This window comes from Oncorhynchus kisutch, linkage group LG18, assembly GCF_002021735.2.
Source record: "Oncorhynchus kisutch isolate 150728-3 linkage group LG18, Okis_V2, whole genome shotgun sequence".
In the NCBI taxonomy this organism is placed as follows: Eukaryota; Metazoa; Chordata; class Actinopteri; order Salmoniformes; family Salmonidae; genus Oncorhynchus; species Oncorhynchus kisutch.
Window position 1 is genome coordinate 31338282 of NC_034191.2, and position 20248 is coordinate 31358529.

General features: G+C 42.7%; 1 pseudogene; it reads right to left on the reverse strand.

Annotated features, from left to right (window-relative positions):
• The window catches only part of LOC109909418 (Fanconi anemia group J protein-like), a 61719-nt pseudogene that overhangs the window by 21686 nt on the left and 19785 nt on the right, over positions 1-20248 (reverse strand).

Here is a 20248-nt window from a genome sequence, read left to right on the forward strand (position 1 = left end):
AACAACAACTCTTCTAGCATTACCAATAGCTCGGGGTAATTCCCAAGTGGCAGTCTCCAGTCTCATTACCCCGGTCATCAGAGGCGCCTCATCTACCACGTCACAACCAGCCGGCTCCCCGGTGACACACACACGTGACGACTATACTCCGTTACCACCAAAGGCATGGAAAGAAAGGCAGCTATCAAAGGGGTGGATGGGTGCTCACTTTCTGCAACACATCATGGATAAACTTTTGCACTTAAAACGGTTTTGTTTCAAACGGTTCAGTGTGTGTACGCGAGCACGCGTGTGGCGAAGGTTAAAGGATTAGCGTCCACTCAAGTAATTCTTATATTGGCTCAATGGCAGCTTAGGGGTGTGATTTGACTTCATGACTCCACAAAAAGAGAAAACACAACAGGGGAGTCTTAACCCAACGAAGCTCAGTCAGAGCCAGGTGTATGTAACAAGAGCCTGGCTATAGACAGGGCCTAGAGGACTGGAGAGTGGAGGGATAAACAGGGCTGATGGAAGAATGAGTGTGATGGAGCTGTGGCCATTCTATCCTCTGGGGTTATCGCGGGGACATCTATTCTCTGTAACAGATCAGGATGTAACACTGTCACAGTGGCGACTGTAGGCTGAGGTGGACAGGACAGATAGACACCTCTGGTGACAGCGAAATAGGGGCTTATTATACGATCAGGCTGACCCATGTGTGTTTGTATGTGTGTGCTCATTACACTAGCCCCCTCACCTTGAGGAGAACAGGAGTTAGGACTGTAACAGTAACACTGGCTATAAAGTCTCCCATCCGACACAAAACCTGTCTGAAGCCTCGTGACACGTCATCGTGCTAGAGAGACTGACCAATTGGGGATATTATGGGGTGATTGTCACCTGGGGCGACAGTGATGGGGGCTGTCTGCCTGTCCTTTAACTGTGGGGTTGGGTTACGAAGCCTTTCTTTCTAGAGCTCTGAGGCAGCTCAAATTCACTCCCTTTAAGTGTCTGTCACTGGGATTAGAAACACCACTCAAACTCATGATCGGAGGTGTGTGTGTTTCCATGTCTGAAGAGCTCATGGTTTTCACAGCTGGATTGGGGTGAATCTCAGTTCAAAATAATTAAATTCAGGCCCAGTAATAGTCAACGACCTCCAATGAGAGGTAAGAGGGCAACACTAATGTAGCCTAGCTAGGAGCTGAGCTGATCTAAGCCCTGGGGTGGAGCAGGCCTGGACCTCAGCTCTACACAACAAGACCCTTATATTGGTGAAACTAGAAGTTAGGGAACCGGGCCAGCAACTGGACAGTCATCAGTTAAAATCCCAGGTTTGTGTGTATAGGATTCTACAGCTACCGGTAGCTTACCAAAAATAAGATAAAACTATGGCAACCTATCGTAATTTTGAATCACTTAAATTATTCATATATAGAATTCATTTTTTTATATCTGTGTCTATATTGTCCGTGAGTTTCTAGTAGATATGTTTCAAGAGAAAATAGTCTAATTAATGAAAAAAAGCATTTAATCAACAATGGCATTATTTTTCTATTAACTCTGCAACTCTTCAAACTATTAACTTTTTTCACAACTGCCATCAGTTTGACACCGAAACATTGACAACAAATACATACTGACATAGTAAAATATACACGTGTGTAAAAAAATACTTCATGCTGAAACCCAGTTGAAGTGAGGCACCACCTCTGAGTGGACACAGGTGTGGTCCCTACTAGAGACGATGGTGATGGGGGTGGAAGAGCAGAGAGCGTACGATTCATCTCGTGGGCCATCTGAGTGATCTGTTTGTGGGAGCGAGTGCCGAAGATTATCTTGGGAACTTGTTTCTTCTTGCTCTCTTTGGCCTTCTCCTTAGAAGACTTTCCCTCGGCTACTTTGCGGCCACCTTTGGACGAGGCACAGGGACAGAGAGAGCAGGACACCACGGACGACTGGTGGACACATGGGGGGGGGGAAGATGGAGGGAGAAGGAAGATAAAATAACAAGATATCAAGAGTGTTATCTCTTCAGAAAATTGTAAAAAACATGTTTTTATTTTACATTGCTCACTATAAAAATATTGAGACCAAACAATACCAGACAACTGGTGAACTTTATATGCTCCATTAGTGAACATATAATAAAGTATAGCAAGAATGTGTATATGCACACAATACTGCCTGTCAGTCATGGTTAGATTATATTACCCGACTGCTGAAAGCTGATAGGTTACCATTGTTGGGGATGTGAAAGTGTAGCTGCTTTTTAATTGGCTGTTAGTAACCACAGGGGATGTGTGGCGTCACCTTCTCTTGACACACAGGTGAAGCGTAGCCAGCAGCGCTGCTGAAACCAATACCAGTCAGGTGCTGAGCTCTTTAAAGTAGGACACTTTCCATCCCTTTCACTAACGCAAATAATTGGCATTGGTGTTAGTGAAAGGGGTATCAAACCATGAAGACTAAACAAGCCAACCTCAAATAGTACTGTTCACCGCAAAGTTCTAAGCTAACTACATAGTGTCCTTCAGCTGTTTCCATCAGAGGAAGTCAAATGTTCTCTTATGACACTGTTGAAGTAACCCTGAATCTAAACCTTGAGCTTATTGACTGCACAAGTCTTTAATTCTCAGAAATTCTTCTCTTCCATCTTTTACAACCTGGCAGCACCCAGTTGATATGCCTCACCATATAAAGGAACGCTCAGGGTGTGGGTTACAACTCAAGCAAGCTGAGCCTGTGGTGCTTCAGTGGAGACTAGAAGGGCCAGGCGTTTCAGGTTACCCTACTTTCCACTCTTTTTCCAAAAGTGTTTGCCATTAAATATTACAATGTGTGTTAGGGGGCCCGAAAGGAGCTCAGCCACTTTTCCCTTGATTGAACAGGTATTCACTCTGGGTGGTAGACCGATTTCCTCGCTTTCAGCGGCACTGGGTGGAATTGTCCAGTGTTGAATGAGCCGGTATGTGTCTGTTGCAGAGGGCAGCCAACACCATCAGGCCCCCTGTTAGTTATCTACATTCCATTCCAGGGGGGTGTCTGCTCGCTCCTATGAGCCCAGCAGAGCCCCAAACCGTGTCGGTCTGCATCTCAGACGGGGACGGGCACGTAAAGGGATACTCTTGTCAGAGGTTTCCTGCTCCTGCCTCTTGACAAGGGCCTCTATTCAGCAGTGCCCCCCTTCCATCCTCCCACCTGTCTATGAATAAGTAATTATTTGCCATGATTTCGCAGTAGGAGGGATATGTGGAGGGGTCTATTTAAACGTGGCAGCAGCAGTTAAGGTGATCGGGCTCTGTTGCACAGGCGAGTAGAGGATCCGCAGAGCTGAGCAGTATAACTGGTCTGTTCCAACGATGTGGCCCTCCTGTAACCTGATCCTACTAGGTGCCCCTCTGTTTATTCATCATGTCAGCTCAGGGCTCTTTATACCCTTAACCCACAGGAGCTGCCTCCTAAATGGTACCCTATTACGTTGCTTCTGCCTATAGTGTTCATAAGAAAACCCCTCTTTAAAGAGATCACCCGGTGTGTTCCAAACAGTACTAGTCTCATCCTTATTGTCTGGGCATAGTGACAGTCAGAACCATGCCCTGGATGTGGTGGTAGTGTGGTTCTCAGTCACTCAGTATACTCTTGGCCAGGTAGACCTAGCTGATTCCAGCCCTGTGTGCCTTGAGTTTCAGCATTGCACAGCTGACACTTGAGGAGTCTTACACTCTGGGTGGGCCAGGTGATGGTGGTGGGGATTGGCGGGGACAGGCTGGCTCGCTGGATGCCAATTCGCTCCTCAGTCCTCAAGGTTCCGAATACACATGAAAATGTGCGCACACACACAGGGGGTGGGCTGGCTGAGTCGCAAATAGATGACTGCAGTGCCATCCTGATCAAATACCTTAGGAGCATGACACAAACTAGGCATCACGCCTCTCCTCTGGTATGTCCCCCAAATGGCACCCTATTCCCTATATAATACATTACTTTTTGAACAGGGCCCATAGGGATGTAGTCAAAAGTAGTGGACTATGTTGGAAATAGGGCACCATTTGGGATGCACATTACTCTGTCCCGAATGGCCACCCAGCCCTCCCTCCTCATAAAGCAGCGGTTTATCCCTCTAGGTCCCAGGGCTCAGTAACCAGCGGGTGACCCCCATTCAATATTTATGCCTGGCTTTCACAGATCAGCGGCGAGGCAAACCCTCTTAATTAAAAAGTGGAGCTCTGTCCGTTCAAAGAGCCCCATTCAGGACGTCAGTCAGCAGCTCACAGCAGAGTGCAGCCGGTCAGGTATCAGACGGGGAAACCCAAGACGAACAGCGGGAGGGGACTTTCTCCTCCTAACTATTCCTTTTTCCCACTCCTCTTCCTGCCGTATGCAGCCTAAACACAACCTATATCACATGACACATTCACTTGGCACACAAGAAATGTGAGAACAATGCCAAAGGTATGTGATGGAACAGAGCCACAGATTAAGTGGGCTATGCTGCCACCAAGTGGACACAAAGTAGTATTTGGCTGGCTGTACAACACAAATATTTATCATCATGGATTCTAATGGTTGGCGTTAAGGTGGTAGTCAGTTGAGCTGTTCCTAGATCAGCATTAAAAAGCAACATATCCTTAGTTTAGATGTACTCACAGTACTGTGGCTCAGAGGGCAGGTCCATCGGTCAGGGCTGTATGTTTGACTGTACAACAGTATTTGACTGTATTTTGTTTCTGAATAATACAAGTTTTAAATCTGTTTTATGAGTAGTGCATGACCCTAGGATGGCAGAAAATTAATTATAAGTGATTTGAATGGGCTTTCTACATTCTGATGGTTTTATGCTCAACCAAATTAAATCAAATCAAAGTTTAGCAGATGTTGTAGCGGGTGCAGCAAAATGCTTATGTTACTAGCTCCTAACAATGCAGCAAAATGTCAAAGAGTACACAATAATTTAAAAAACTAAACAAAATTCAAGAAATGTCAGAACGAGGATACAACTGCATTTGAAAGTAGTCCAATTTCTAGAACATTTCATTAAATTTAGCAATGTATAAAATTTCTTTGTAGACTAAAATTCCCTACCGCCCTACCATCAGTTGAGCTGATCCTAGATCAGCACTAAAAAGAAACATATCCTAAGTTTAGACTAGAAATTCTCACACAGTAGTGAGCTTCAGGGGGGGAAGGTTCATCAATTTAGCTGATCCTAGATCAGCACTTCCCAGCAAGTGGCAACGTATCCTTAGCATATGTTTAGATAGATGTACTCACACAGCAGTGTGTCTCAGGGGGTAGGTTTATAGTCTGTGCCTGGGTATTCAGCTCCACTGTCCATGTCTGTGCTCCAGGCACTGGTCTCTCTCCTTCTGGCTCATCATCTATAAACACCACTCACTGTTCCAAGCACCTCCTCTTACAACCCCAAGGGGAACAGAGAGTAAGGGTTTTGTTATTGAGTGAATTTTGTACATTGTCCTATAAAAAAAATGAAAATAACATTTTTATAAAAGAATAAGGGTGTCAAAGGCCTGCGTAGATGATAAGATCATAATATCTTGTTTATGCAGTTCCTTAGATGTCAAATACTTCTTTAGACAGTCGAGGCAGTAAAGAGCTGATAATCTGCACAGACAAACATATTTTGTATACCCTGGAACAAGGCTACGCAACTTGAAACAGGGACAAATCAGAATGGTTAAGACTTATTGGTCCGTCTGTGAAAGCATTGTTAATATGGCTACCCATAAAAATACAGGAAATTCTATTGAATTCTATAAGGCTACCTCACTTCTGTTCCATGGTTGGGGTGTGGATGCACTTCCTATCAGGCTGGAAGTCATCATCCTTCTCGGAGGTCTGGAACTTGTCACAGAAGTGAGGCTAGAGACTTGGGCTTGTACTCCTCTGGTGGAGGGGGCACTGAATAGACACAGACAAGTATCAGCACTTGTATTGAATTGAAAAATGTCAAACCTGAGCTGAGCTAGAGGATTGGGAGTGTGACTTAAACTGCAGTTAAGTGCATCTACAGTACAGATAGTTTTTTTTTTCCTCAATCCATTTCTCAGAGGTTTGACGGGGTGGACATCTTTGTTCTAGCCCAAGGGAACTGCATCTTCACCTCTGCTATGGTGTACTCCACAGGGTGAGACTGCCTTGACCAAATGGTATACACACTGGAAAGAAATGTTGCTGCAAATGACAATGTAATTCACATCGATTGGTCACATCCCCCTCACATGTGGCTCTGAGTAGGGGTGGGTATAATTTGTGGAACGCTCCAACAGGAATCTGTTCCAAAAACTTCGTAAATAACAAGGATGTCAACAAACAACGCATACAAAATTGTATAGCGGCAGATACCAGGTAGGGAGTGGGCTATTTAAATACGTTTTTCACTCACCACGTTTATTCCGGAAAATGTCTGTCCTCACTCTGGTGGCCTATGGTCAAACATTAAGAATAAGCTACGTGGTGAGTTGATGCCTATTCGTCAACTAGTTGAATTGATCATGCTACTTTGTATGCGTTGTTAGTTGGCAACCTTCTACTTTACGCAGTTTTTGGAACAGATTCCTGTTGGAACGTTCCACAAATGATACCCACCCTCTGAGTAGAGCTAACTACATCCAAACTAACACCAAGCGCTAAAATGTGACGTTTGCAACTGGAAAGAGACTGTTTGCTTCTTTAGCTAGCTTAGTAACTTAGCTAACTAGCCCATTTCACTTGTATCTGTTTGAGTTGCCAAGTCAGTACCATATAACGTTATCCTTGCTACTAGCGAACTATGTAGCTAGCTTGTATATTCTCCAACTAACACACCTTTTAGCAAGCATAAACGAACGAGCTATTTAAAATATCAATACACTTCATGTTTGAATGGGGTTACGTTTCTAGCTAAAAAGGAGGAGACTTACACGGCTCGTTAGCTGACTGTAAACATACCTGACTAACGAGCTAGAAGTTCCCGCCGTGGAAGAGAAGTCCCACAAACCAATCAAAAGGGATAACATTTTTGCGTCAGGCAAAATGACAGTAGCCAATCACCACAGAGCATTTGCTGGGGGTCTCCCATGTGCTAGCAAATATGCACAACCAATGGATAGTTGTGTACATTACAAAAGGGTTATTATTACCATATAAATTATCATGCTAAACGCTGTTTTTTCCCCCCACCAAACCTGCCATAATTATAAATAAATAAATGTACATATAATTGTGTGAATGAATGCACACGTATAGATACATTATTATTCCCACTTTCATTCATTTTATTAATATATTATTTTATTTTTTTTCCTCCAATCCGATAATAAGGGGGTGTCAACAAATGTATGTAGGTTGTATCTAACACACCCAATGCATCACCGGGGGCATACTGCCTACCCTCCAGGACAGCTACAGCACCCAATGTCACAGAAAGGCCAAGCAGATCACCAAGGACCTCATACAACTACTGCTGTGTACAAACCTTTCACATTCATACACTGTCCAGGCTGATTCACATCAGGCGGTGATTGTGAGTCCCATAGGGCGGCACAACTGGCCCCGCATCGTCCGGGTTTGGCCAGCGTAGGCCGTCATTGTAAATAATAATTTGTTCTTAACTGACTTGCCTAGTTAAATAAATGTAAAAAATCAACAACAGAAAAAGATCCTGTCCATCCTGTCGATACACACCATTATGTTCATGCTGTATGTTTATAGTCCAGACACTGACATTGCTCGTTCTGATATTTCTAAATGGTTATTTTTATTTATTTATGTGTAATGTTTTGTATTGCAAGGGAACAGTATACGGCCTGTATTGCATATATCACCCACTTTCACGTTTCTGAGATAGATAGCTGACTCACCACAAAACCATATTTGTTCATAACCGTGGCCCATATTTTTCCTTTAGTGCCTAAAATAGAGATTAGTATCAGAAGTCCTTATTTCTAGAGACAGGATACAAAGCCACACACAAGACATGTTGGAAGCTCCTATGTGTGTTGCAAATGGCACCTTATTCCCCATAAAGTACACTACAATGACACCCTAAAGTAATGCACTATATTAGTAAAAGGGTGCCATTTGGGAAGCCTCCCTTGTCTTTTGAAGCATTATGTTTTGCTGCTGAGGTCAATTGAACATATCTGTGGTTTGACATTATATTTAAAGCAGCAGTCTAAAAAACAACAGTCTAAGACCAGTTTGCTCGGCTCAGTTATTCTTTCAAGCAAATTGCTACTACTGCAGACACCAGGCTTGCCAACGAAATGGCCATTCAACCTACCATTTCTCTATTTGCATTCTGAAGTGTGCTGATTTGAAAAACAGAAAATACAGATGTGGATAAATTCAGCTGTTTTGTAGTTACATTCCATTTATAAAATCCACTCTAAAATCTAAAATAAAATCTAGAGTCGGCTTTCTATTCCGCAACAAAGTTGCTTCACTCACGCCGTCAAACTTACCCTAGTAAAACTGACTATCCTACCGATCCTCGACTTCGGCGATGTCATCTACAAAATAGCTTCTAATACTCTACTCAGCAAACTGGATGCAGTTTATCACAGTTCCATCCGTTTTGTTACTAAAGCACCTTATACCACCCACCACTGCGACCTGTATGCTCTAGTCAGTTGGCCCTCGCTACATATTCGTCGCCAGACCCACTGACTCCAGGTCATCTACAAGTCCATGCTAGGTAAAGCTCCGCCTTATCTCAGTTCACTGGTCACGATGGCAACACCCACCCGTAGCACGCGATCCAGCAGGTGTATCTCACTGATTATCCCTAAAGCCAACACCTCATTTGGCCGCCTTTCGTTCCAGGTCGCTGCTGCCTGTGACTGGAAAGAGTTGCAAAAATTGCTGGAGTTGGAGACTTTTATCTCCTTCACCAACTTCAAACATCTGCTATCTGATCGCTGCAGCTGTACATAGTCTATCGGTAAACAGCCCACCCAATTTTACCTACCTCATCACCATACTGTTTATATTTATTTACTTTTCTGCTCTTTTGCACATCAGTATCTCTACCTGCATATGACCATCTGATCATTTATCACTCCAGTGTTAATCTGCCAAATTGTAATTATTCGCCTACCTTATTGACTTGTTAATTGTTTACTCCATGTGTAACTCTGTGTTGTCTGTTCACACTGCTATGCTTTATCTTGGCCAGGTCGCAGTTGCAAATGAGAACTTGTTCTCAACTAGCCTACCTGTTTAAATAAAGGTGAAATAAAAAAATTCAATAAAAATAATCCTGATCAGTTAAAATTCAAGCTAATGGCCAGCAGATGTCAGTGTTGTCTATAATAAACACCACTGAGAGGGCATCGTGACCTCACTCAGCTTGGTGGTTGCAATATACAATATTGTGAGTACACACGCATAGTGTTAGTATATGGTTTGTCCAGCAAGGGTTGTTCCTCTTTCTGGGATGTCTGTGAGAAGGGGAAGTTTGAGTGAAAGAGGAGAAGGAAGAAACAGACTGAAGTTAGAGGTGGAGAAGAGAGGAGAGGGAGAAACAGAGAAGGAAAAGAAAAAGGAATAGGTGAACAGGGAATGTGGAGGAGGATAGAAGACAGAGAAACATAGTGAACGTGGAAGAAGAGGAGAGAGGGGAAACATAGGAAACTCGAGGTTAGGCGACAGAACCAGAGGCTGGACACCAGATATCACCTTATCCTCCCGGCAACCCCCCAGCAACGTCCCGGCAACCCCGACGCACTGAAATAAATTGTATTGTTGCCCAGCGCCACGGCTCTCCATCTCCCCTGCTTCCCCCAGCCTGCCAGACCCCTCCACTCTGATTTATATTAGGTTTCTTATCTAATAACTCCAACTGCAGGAACCGTGGACCAAATGCTGTTTAACAGCAGCTGTAAAACACAAGTTGTAAAAACACACAGCACACTACAGCCACAAACACACCCCAACTCCGTATTCCATCACACAGGCCTCAACCAACCACAACTCCTTATTTCATCACACTAACCAACACAAACTCCTTTCATCTTGAGAAAGAAAAAGAAAATAAAGGATGAATAAAGTAAGTAAATTTAATGTCATTGTCTGGCTCTGTGCTCAGTGTTTAAGTAGGTGTGATGGGCTTTCTGTGAGTGTGACAGAGAAGTGCAGGTCCAGAGCCAGGTAGTCAGAGAGGAGAGAGCATGGTTTGTATAGAACTGATAATGTGGACAGACAGACTGCAGCAGTATGGTCCACATTGATTTGATTTGATACAGTAGAAGACAGACGGCAGCTCTGGTGCAGAGAATAGTGAACCCTTACAGCCTCTTAGCACTGTATGTTTTAGTGTGGTGCCATACCCCCACCCGTCTTTATTTCATTTCCAAACGATCCCCACTCAGCTTTCTGTCACACCTGCGTTCTGCCTCCTGTTCCAGAACACAAGTCAGCAGAGGAAATGGCCTGCGGCACAAACAGCACTCTATTCCTTATTTAGTGCACTACTTTTAACCTCTTCATCACAGCTCTGGTCCAGGAGGGCTGCTGGGGCCGGGGTCTCTCTCCCTCTCTCCCTCTCTCCCTCTCTCTCTCTCTCTCTCTCTCTCCCTATCTCTCTGTGCCTTTTCTAATCTCATCACGAAGGGAAACAGGGATCCCACTGGGCACACACAGGTTGAATCAACATTGTTTCCACGTCATTTCAAAATGACGTGGAACCAACGTGGAGTAGATGTTGAACTGACGTCTGTGCACAATGGGTTGTGCATTAGAAGCATGGGCATTGGTGGTATTTCCTGGCTTGGACAACCACACTGTCTTACTGAGGAGTTGGGATGCGTTCTAAATCACTCCCTTATCCCTGTATAGTGCACTACTTCTGATCAGAGCTATATGGGAATAGGATGCCATTTGGGACACAACCTTGGGTTGCAGTTTTTGAACAGGCTCTGCACAAACGTTGCACTAATGGGTTGTGTCTTGGTGCAGCTACAGTGAATTCTCATGAATGCTGTCATCAGCTATAAGTGCAGTAGGCTAGGCTGTGCTGTAAAGAGAAAAGACAGCGATTGCTCTGTAGTTGGCCAGTCTCACCTCTTCTCACTAAAACCTGGCTGCCAGCGGTAGACATACACTACCGTTCAAAAGTTTGGGGTTACTTAGAAATGTCCTTGTTTTCGAAAGAAAATCATTTTTTTTCTCCATTAAAATAACATCACATTGATCAGAAATACAGTGTAGACATTGTTAATGTTGTAAATGACTATTGTAGCTGGAAACGGCTGATTTTTAAAGGAATATCTACATAGGCATACATAGGCCCATTGTCAGCAACCATCACTCCTGTATTCCAATGGCATATTGTGTTAGCTAATCCAAGTTTATCATTTTAAAAGGCTAATTGATCATTAGAAAACCCTTTTGCAATTATGTTAGCACAGCTGAAAACTGTTGTCCTGAATAAAGAAGCAATAAAACTGGCCTTCTTTAGACTAGTTGAGTATCTGGAACATCAGCATTTGTGGTTTCAATTCCAGGCTCAAAATGGCCAGAAACAAAGCACTTTCTTCTGAAACTCGTCAGTCTATTCTTGTTCTGAGAAATGAAGGCGATTTCATGCGAGAAATTGCCAAGAAACTGAAGATCTCGTACAACGCTGTGCACTACTACCACCTTCACAGAACAGCGCACACTGTCTCTAACCAGAATAGAACGAGGAGTGGGAGGCCCTGGTGCACAACTGAGCAAGAGGACAAGTACATTAGAGTGTCTAGTTTGAGAAACAGACGCCTCACAAGTCCTCAACTGGCAGCTTCATTAAATAGTACCCGCAAAACATCAGTCTCAACATCAACAGTGAAGAGGTGACTCCAATTTAGAGCTGTGATAACATAATTGCAAAAGTGTTTTCTAAGGATCAATTAGCCTTTTAAAATTATAAACTTGGATTAGCTAACACAACGTGCCATTGGAACACAGAAGTGATGGCTGCTGATAATGGGCCTCTGTACGCCTATGTAGATATTCCATAAAAAATCCAGCTACAATAGTCATTTACAACATTAACAATGTCTACACTGTATTTCTGATCAATTTGATGTCATTTTAATGGACCAAAAAATGTGCTTTTCTTTCATAAACAAGGACATTTCTAAGTGACCCCAAACTTTTGAACGGTAGCATAGCTAGCTTCACAATGAAAACATTGTGCTCTCCCCACAGAGGCTCAGGGTGATACATCAATGTCAGGAGGTCTTGTTATGACTACAGTCCGGGGTTGACAAATCCAATTTTGGACAATATATATTCATGATGTATAGCCATTGATTCTCAAGGAATACAAGCTTGTTTGATTTCTTTTATTGTTTGTAAACAAACACTCTACAGCTTCAAAACATAGTTGAAACTATCATTTTGATTATGAACTGTCAGTGCCATCCCTCGCAAGTTGCGAATGCTGTTAATCGAATCGCAGAATGTAGATTTATATCACCTCTGTTGAGTGGATCCCATTCGAAAAGCTCTATTCATTAATGATAAGTGGTTCCTTTGTGTTTAAAATGATTTCATTCTCAGGGGACAATAAATCTATTAGATGTTATTGTAAAGCTTCCTGGATTCAGGATACACCACATAGGGAATAGGGTGCCATTTGGGACAAAGCCAACATCTACATGTAAGACTGAAAACAAATGCCATAATTATCTAACTACTGCTGTTATCAGAACCCCACGACAGTAAGAGTTGTTCACAACTCTTCACCCACCCCTGCTTTAGCAGCAGGGTTAAACAGAACATGGCTTTTTGATCTAAATAATAAAGGCATGTATTTCCTTGGGAGGAAGGGATGGAGGGAGGGAGGGGTCACAGTAAGGGTACTTTGCTTCCGATGTACCATTCAGTGAACCTGGCTTCGAGAAGTTGTTTTAATGGTGCACAGAGAAAGAGAGAAAGAGTGAGAGAGAGAGAAACAGACAGAGAGAGCGAGAGAGAGAGACAGACAACAGAGAGAAAGAATAACAGGGTGTAATATCCACCAAAGTGTTTTTCTAGTCACCACAGGGAGGCTGGGGGAGCGGAAGGCTCTCTCTCTCTCTCTCTCTCTCTCATATTCACTGCATTAAAATGTCAGGCCCTTAATGATTCGCTATGCATCCTCCCATATGCCTCCTCTTCTCTTTTCTCCTCTCCTCTCTTCTCCTCCTGCTCAGTTAAGCTCTCTATTGTTTGTTTTTAGGCTCCACGCCTCTCCTCTCCTCCTTTCCTCCTCCTCTCCTTTCCTCCCCCTCTACTCTCCTTTGCTCTGGACCCAGCAGCAATGGAACAGAACCTAAAGAGAAATTGTGCGTGATGATGTTTGTGCTTGGCCATAAATTTAAATAGCCACGTTGACCTCTAAATACAAGAGTCTCTCTTTAGATCAAAATGTTAGTGTATCCTGCCCTAACAAGGAACAGCGGTACTTAATTGTATCCTTCAGTGGAAGGGTTTGATGAAAGTGCAAAATAGACACTGTTAAATATTGGTTGACAGAAGCCAGCTGAGTCAGCTAGAACATGCAGGTTTTGAAGGAGGAACATTCAAACCTATTTCCTGCACCAGACCTTCATCACCATCACATTAGTCTCAACAGACTTCCCACTCAGAGTAATGCAATTAAATGGTGATCTGATCCACAGGGGAGTAGATAATGGAGAAATTATGGTGTGAGATCTTTAATACAGTATCCTCTCACTGGGCACATACTGGTTGATTCAATGTTGTTTTTGGAATCAAAGTAGAAAATACTTTGGATTTGAAAAAAGTCATCAACCAGTGCTGTTTTTATCTTATTTCAACCAGCGTTGTCAATCTAAATGAGGATAAAACTTCAACTTAAATCAATTGAAGTAACCTGAATAACAATCTAATTTTAAAATAATCATCAGAACTATGTATACATTGAAATTGCATTGAAAATTCCACATAGTAACATAACAAATATTTGTCAGGTAGACAACCTAAATAGCATTGACTAGTTGAAAGTCATTCCTTTAACTTATCTTATACAATTGTCTATGAAAGTACATTCGGAGTGAGTTTGGGTTTATGTAGGCAACACTGACATCTAATTTGCCCAACAAAGGACACCGTCATTTCAACATGTAGCTAGGATACTATCATTCATTCATGGTTGATTGGATCTTTGGAAGTTTAGATGTAGTTATCATTAGCCCTACAAATTGGATGCCAATTTCATGATATCTACCTTTCGTATATTTTATGTTTTTTGTTGTTTTGTATATGATTTCCAATTTAATCTACAAGTTAGTAATATGTTGGATTCAAGTCTCCATCTAAAGTAAAAATCAAAGTTGAAAAATAGGACTAAATCAAATCTAACTTTATTCTTAGTGCATTTAAAGTTTGATTTGATTTAGTGCTATTCTTTAACATACATTTTTGGTTGAGATGGAGATGTGAACATACCAACATATCAATCAATCATTTGTAGTCATACTGGATATTGAATTGTGAACACAACCAAATATCAACATTTGAAGGAGATGTATCTTCTGCTTGGATAGTATATATACTGTATAATATGAATTACATACATAAAACACAATATCCAAAGGTAAAAGTTTATTGTTCACATCAAGAATTTGGCATCCTATTTATAGGGCTATTGGCAACTTTTTCTAAACTTCAAAAGATCCAATCAACCATGGACAAATTATAGTGTCTACAGGTAACTGCCAAAATAAAGGAAATACCAACATAAAGTTTCAGAACAGCTTCAATGCACCTTGTCATAGATTCTACAAGTGTCTGGAACTCTATTGAGTGGATGCGACAACATTCTTCAACGAGAAATTCCATCATTTGGTGTTTTGTTGACGGTGGTGGAAAATGCTGCGTAACACGCTGCTCCAGAATCTCCCGTAAGTGTTCAATTTGGGTTGAGATCTGGTGACTGAGACACCCATGGCATATCGGTTACATCGTTTTCATGCTCATTAAACCATGCAGTGACCACTCATGCCCTATGGATGGGGGCATTGTAATCATATGGGGGTTGTAACACAATAGCCATGGTAGCCAAAATAATTTGCTTGCCCAGCATTTTTATACATAACCCTAATCACACTTGGTATGTTAATGCTTAAGTAACTGAGGAATCACACCTGTATGGTTCCTGAGCCTACAGTCTATAGGGAGGAGGTCAGAGACCTGGCTGTGTGGTGCCAGGATAACAACCTCTCCCTCAACATGATCAAGACAAAAGAGCTGATTGTGGACTACAGGAAAAGGAGGACCGAGCACGCCCCCATTCTCATTGATGGGGCTGTAGTGGAGCAGGTTGAGAGCTTCAATTTCCTTGGTGTCCACGTCACCAACAAACTATCATGGTCCAAACACACCAAGACAGTCGTGAAGAGGGCACGACAAAGCCTATTCCCCCTCAGGAGACTGAAAAGATTTGACATGGGTCCTCAGATCTTCAAAAAGTTCTACAGCTGCACCATCGAGAGCATCCTGCCTGACTGATTGCATCACTACCTGGTATGGCAACTGCACGGCCTCCGACCGCAAGGCACTACAGAGGGTAATGCGTACGGCCCAGTACATCACTGGGGCCACACTTTTTGCCATCCAGGACCTACCAGGCGGTGTCAGAGGAAGGCCCTAAAAATTGTCAAAGACTCCAGCCGCCCTAGTCATAGATTGTTCTCTCTGCTACTGGAGAGCCAAGTCTAGGTCCAAAGGGGTTCTTAACAGCTTCTACCCCCAAGTCATAAGACTCCCAAACAGCTAATCAAATGGCTACCCCCACCCCACCCACCCCCTCTTTTACGCTGCTGCTACTCTCTGATTATTATCTATGCATAGTCACTTTACCTCTACCTACATGTGCATAATATCCTCAATTACCTCGACTAACCTGTGCCCCCGCACATTGACTCCCTACCCCCTATATATAGTCTTGCTACTGTTATTTTACTGCTGCTCTTTAATTACTTGTTATTTTTATTTGTATTTTATGTTTTACTTATCTATTTTTACTTAACACTCATCTTTCTATAAACTGCATTGTTGGTTAAGTAAGCATTTCACTGTAAGGTCGACACCTGTTGTTTTCGGCGTATGTGACAAAACATATTTGATTTGATTCGATTTATTTGGCTGAACCTGCTTTCAATATACTTTGTATCCCTCATTTACTCAAGTGTTTCCTTTATTTTGGCAGTTACCTGTAGCTATGGAAATGATTGTGTCCATTGTGCAAATCAGATGTCAATGTAGCATACATAACCCAACCTCACTGCGAATTTACTTTCACATTCAGCTAGTGTAAGAAAAGTTAGTTACTTTCAACTATTCAATGCTATTTAGTTAGTCTATTCAAATGAGTATGGAAGCTGCTTATTATCTAAATGTGTTGCCATAATAGCTCAGTGGAATCAAGCACAGCTTGTTTCCAAAGCTAAGCATGGTACGTAGACATCTGTGGTGTTCTGCATTAGCATCAAATAGCCCCTGTGATATGCAACTTTTCAGCGAAGTTAAGAACCAATATACACATGCAGTTAGGAAAGCTAAAGCTAGCTTTTTCAAGCAGAAATTTGCATCCTGTAGCACAAACTCAAAAACGTTCTGGGACACTGTAAAGTCCACGGAGAATAAGAGCACCTCCTCGCAGCTGCCCACTGCACTGAGGCTAGGAAACACTGTCACCACCAATAAATCCACTATAATTGAGAATTTCAATAAGCATTTTTCTACGGCTGGCCATGCTTTCCACCTGGTTCCCCTACCCCGGTCAATAGCCCTGCACCCCCCACAGCAACTCCCTCAAGCCTCTCCCATTTCTCCTTCACCCAAATCCAGATAGCTGATGTTCTGAAAGAGCTGCAAAATCTGGACCCCTACAAATCAGCCGGGCTAGACAATCTGGACCCTCTCTAAAATTATCTGACGAAATTGTTGCAACCTCTATTACTAGCCTGTTCAACCTCTCTTTCGTCCATCTGAGATTCCCAAAGATTGGAAAGCTGCCACGGTCATCCCCCTCTTCAAAGGGGGAGACACTCTAAACCCAAACTGCAACAGACCTATATCTATCCTACCCTGCCTTTCTGAGGTCTTCGAAAGCCAAGTTAACAAACAGATCACCGACCATTTCAAAACCCACCGTACCTTCTCCGCAATGCAATCTGGTTTCAGAGCTGGTCATGGGTGCACCTCAGCCACGCTCAAGGTCCTAAACAATATCATAACCGCCATCGATATGAGACATTACCGTGCAGCCGTATTCATCGACCTGGCCAAGGCTTTCGACTCTGTCAATCACCACATTCTTATCGGCAGACTCAACAGCCTTGGTTTCTCAAATGATTGCCTCGCCTGGTTCACCAACTATTTCTCTGATAGAGTTCAGTGTGTCAAATCTCCATGTGATGCCACAGGGTTCAATTCTCGGACCGACTCTCGTCTCTGTATACATCAATGATGTCGCTCTTGCTGCTGGTGACTCTCAGACGACACCATTCTGTATACCTCTTGCCCTTCTTTGGACACTGTGTTAACTAACCTCCAGACGAGCTTCAATGCCATTACAAATCTCCTTCTATGGCCTCCAACTGTTCTTAAATGCAAGTAAAACTAAATGCATGCTCTTCAACCGATTGCTGCCCGCACCTGCCCGCCCATCCAGCATCACTGCTCTGAACGGTTCTGACTTAGACACATGCGTAGGTGTCTGGTTAGATTGTAAACTCTCCTTCCAGACTCACATTAAGCATCTCCAATCCAAAATTAAATCTAGAGTCGGCTTCCTATTTCGCAACAAAGCATCCTTCACTCATGCTGCCAAACATACCCTCGTAAAACTGACCATCCTACCGATCCTCGACTTAGGCGATGTCATTTACAAAATAGCTTCCAACACTCTACTTAACAAATTGGATGCAGTCTATTACAGTGCCATCCGTTTTGTCACCAAAGCCCCATATACTACCCACCACTGCGACCTGTACGCTCTCGTTGGCTGGCCCTCGCTTCATATTCGTCGCCAAACCCACTGGCTCCAGGTCATCTACAAGTCTCTGCTAGGTAAAGCCCCGCCTTATCTCAGCTCACTGGTCACCATAGCAGCTTCCACCCGTAGCACACACTCCAGCAGGTATATCTCACTGGTCACCCCCAAAGCCAATTCTTCCTTTGGCCGCCTTTCCTTCCAGTTCTCTGCTGCCAATGACTGGAACGAATTGCAAAAATCACTGAAGACTCATATCCCCTTCGCTTTAAGCACCAGCTGTCAGAGCAGCTCATAGATCACTGCATCTGTACATAGCCCATCTGTAAATAGCCCATCCAACTACCTCATCCCCATACTGTATTTATTTATTTATCTTGCTCTTTTGCACCCCATTATCTGTACTTGCACATTCATCTTCTGCACATCTACCATTCCAGTTTTTAATTGCTATATTGTAATTGCTTCGCCACCATGGCCTAATTATTGCCTTATACCTTCCTTATCCTACCTCATTTGCACACACTGTATATATACTTTTTCTACTGCATTATTGACTGTATGCTTGTTTATTCCATGTGTAACTCTGTGCTGTTGTATGTGTCGAACAGCTTTGCTTTATCTTGGCCAGGTCGCAGCTAGCCTTCCTGGTTAAATAAAGGTTAAATAAAAACTAAAAAACTACAAAAATCTGGATGGTAGACTTATTTTTACTGAAGTGCATTACCCCTCATATACCAGTAGGAGTCAATGTTCAGGTAGGAATCATTGGACTGTCGCTTTATTTCAATATTACTCTTTATTTAGGTTCATAGCACGACATTGAATCAATGACGTTGATTCAAACATACCATTTTACTATCAACATTGTTTGTGGTATCATGCCAACTCCTTGTCACTCATTATCATGCCTAAGATGTATGGCTTGAGAATGAGTAATGCAGTTAGTAAGCAAACAAACAGATCTGGGACCAGGCTAATGATACAATAAAGATGCATACTAAGAAACATCACTGTTGTTCGACATGTCAAATTAACAGGAGAGGTAGTCAGTTAAGTCGTTTGTGTCATTTAGCTTTAGGATTCTATGTGACTAGCAGGCACTTAAAGAACAGCCCGTTTTGAATGAATAAAAATCCTGGGCAGTTTAGTAAGGGAAATGCCTCGGGAGTCCAACACTGTAATTACACTATGAGACCAGAATAAGACAGAGGACTTCTGGTAAAGAAGCTTTAGCAGCACATAACACAACAGCCATACTAGAAATTACATACTGAAAACACCAAACACCAACTTGTGGAATTTCAACTTCGAGAAAAGGGTAAAATATATAACAAGTATATAGAGTACCAGTCAAAGGTTTGGACACACCTACTTATTCAAGGGTTTTTCTATATTTGACTATTTTCTACATTTTCTACATTCTACATTCTCTCAACCAGCTTCATGAGGTAGTCACCTGGATTGCATTTCAATAAACATGTGGGCCTTGTTAAAAGTTATTTTGTAGAATTTCTTTCCTTCTTAATGCATTTGAGCCAATCAATTGTGTTGTGATAAGGTAGGCCTATTTGGTCAAAAAAGACCAAGTCCATATTATGGCAAAAATGGCTCAAATAAGCAAGGAGAAACGACAGTCCATCATTACTTTAAGATATGAAGGTCAGTCAATACGGAGCATTTCAAGAACTTTGAAAGTTTCTTCAAGTGCAGTCGCAAAAACCATCAAGTACTATGATGAAACTGGCTCTCATGAGGACCGCCACAGGAAAGGACCACCCCGAGTTACCTCTGCTGCAGAGAATTCAGTTAACTGCACCTAAGAATGCAGCCCAAATAAATGCTTCACGGAGTTCAAGTAACAGACACATCTAGACATTAACTGTTCAGAAGATACTGCATGAATCAGGCCTTCATGGTTGAATCGCTGCTAAGAAACCAATACTCAAGAACACCAATAAGAAGAAGAGACTTGCTTGGGCCAAGAATCATGAGCAATGGACATTAGACCAGTGGAAATCTGTCCTTAGGTCTGATAAGTCCAAATTTGAGATTTTGGGTTCCAATCCACTGTAACGTTCTTTGCTTCACGGAAACATGGCTCACTGGAGAGACGCTATCGGAGTCGGTGCAGCCAGCTGGTTTCTCCACGCATCGCGCCGACAGAAACAAACATCTTTCTGGTAAGAAGAGGGGCGGGGGCGTATGCTTCATGGTTAACGAGATGTGGTGTGGCCACAACAACATACAGGAACTCAAGTCCTTCTGTTCACCTGA